The following is a 2,170-nucleotide window of genomic DNA, read 5'->3' as shown; positions in this document are numbered from 1 at the left end:
GTATGTTTATACTAGAGACATTCTTAAATATCTACTAATGCACCCTCATATTGTCCATATTTTCAAACTTGAAGTTTATAATTCCATTAGACTCTTAAATAATTTTTGTAATCTAAGGATTATAAGACATTGTAGTGGAAATAGTATTACCTGCTATTTTTCTTTTCACTAGTTTGTTAGTTTTGATTTTTTTTAAGAATAATTAGCCTTTCATTCACTGAGACCATGTATCTACAAACAATAAAATCCTTAAAATCATTTCCCAACTGAAAATATGTGTATAATAGATGTGCCATTCCAAAAACCTAAACCTGTCACTAACATTTAACAACTCTTTCACATTCTGTAGATTAGAGAGAATAGCTTAGAGAATAGCTATTAGAGAATATTAGAGAAAAGTTTAGAGAATATCCTAGAATTAGAGAATAGCTTAGAATCTTAGGATAGTTTAGAGAGAATAGCTTAGAACCGCTTTTCTACCTCCCCAGTGTTATTCACTGTCACATAAAAAGTTTCATTTGCATTGTTACTCTGCAGATAGTAAGCTTATTTTTTTTGTTTGTTTGTTTTTAAGGGAAATAAAGATATTAGACCAATTTTAAGATAAATAAAAATAAAATATCATTTACTCAATGAGAAAGCCCATTTAGTTGATTTCTGTTCTTTCTGACCATCCTCATTTCTGCCTACCCCTTCTACCTCCTTCAAATTCCTTTAAAGTCAGGATTTAAAGAATACCAGGAAGAGAAATGAAATACAGAGAAGCAGGAATGTGATGAATTCATCTGTAATTGGTATGGATGACATACAAATAGGGTCAATTGGGATTTTAGACACTATAGAATTAACTCATTCAACAAGTTTAAGAATATTTCTATTTAATTTTGTGAATCCCTTAGGAGGGCCTTCAATCCTTTAGGAGGGTCTTATCTGATCATCCAACCATATTTATTAGAAAAGAAATTATGTTCTCTAAAAATAAAGGAAGTGTACAAATATGGATCCTACAGCTTCACAAGCCACATAGAAAATAGGTAATTGAAACTGTATGGCTTTGGTGGGAAAGTAACCAGCTCAAGGTGGTAATGTAAATGTCACTGTTAGGAAGAGGGTAGAGAATCTTTCAGTTTCAATGGTTGGGAAAGACCGTTTTATCATTTTAGCCATTGACTTGAGCATTACTTACTTAAAATTAAAAACTTAACTACTATAGCAAAGTATTGATTTATTAATAATCCAGGCTCAATTTTTTAATTAAGACTTTATTTTTTAAGAGCAATTTAATGTTCCCAGCAAAACTGAGAGCAAATTACAGAATTTCCAGATATCCTGGCTTAAGTTTAGCTCATTTAACTGGCATACACAAGAGTCTTCAAATTATGGTAGACTTAGGTTGGTAGAAATGACTGTCAATAGAACAGTAGGTAGAAGTGATTTTCTAAGGCTCATAATACTGCTGAATTAATAATGTGTCTTTATTACTTGCTCTTTACAGAACTGAGTAGATGAAATGCACTTATATTGAACTGAGTGAATATTTGGTTATCCTAAGATGTCTTGTATTTAGATAACGTCTTCTGGCATTATTTGGAATAATTTGGCTAAGCATCAGGTGATATGATGATATATGAAGATATTTTAATATAATGTGAATGTAGATGTCATTGTGGTATTTTATTGGTTGTGTTATATTTTTATAAAGTCTTTCATTGCAAATTTTCACTAAAAATGGATTGAATTGAAGAAAAGGTGAGGGTAAAAGGGATGATCTAAATCATGTATATATGCAATATCTTTTTATCACATCAATGACTTTTGTTTATTTTTATGATATTTATTAAAGATCCTTGTTTCAAATGGAGTTGCACAGCATTCATGTCCACGTTGACTGGAATTCACACCTCTCTGCATAAGTCATTGTTTAGAGCTAAGGATGATTTAAAAGTGATTAAAATGACTTTGGCAGTACTATTCCCCTTTTAATTTCTAGTTGGTAGCTAAATCACTTTGGCTCACTATGAGAACCGAGTGACTCAGTCCCAGATGTTTTCTTGAATTTCCCATTGAAATCTGTTGGGAGAAACTCTTTTACCCCTAGACTCAAGGTCCTCAAACCAGCGTTTCTGGCCTCATCCATAAGCTTGACAGAAATGTAAGTAGTGTCTTACTG

This window comes from Mustela putorius, unplaced genomic scaffold (assembly GCF_011764305.1).
Source record: "Mustela putorius furo isolate JIRA1106 unplaced genomic scaffold, ASM1176430v1.1 tig00003869_pilon_pilon_pilon, whole genome shotgun sequence".
NCBI lineage: Eukaryota > Metazoa > Chordata > Mammalia > Carnivora > Mustelidae > Mustela > Mustela putorius.
Note: the sequence above shows the minus strand (reverse complement) of the source record.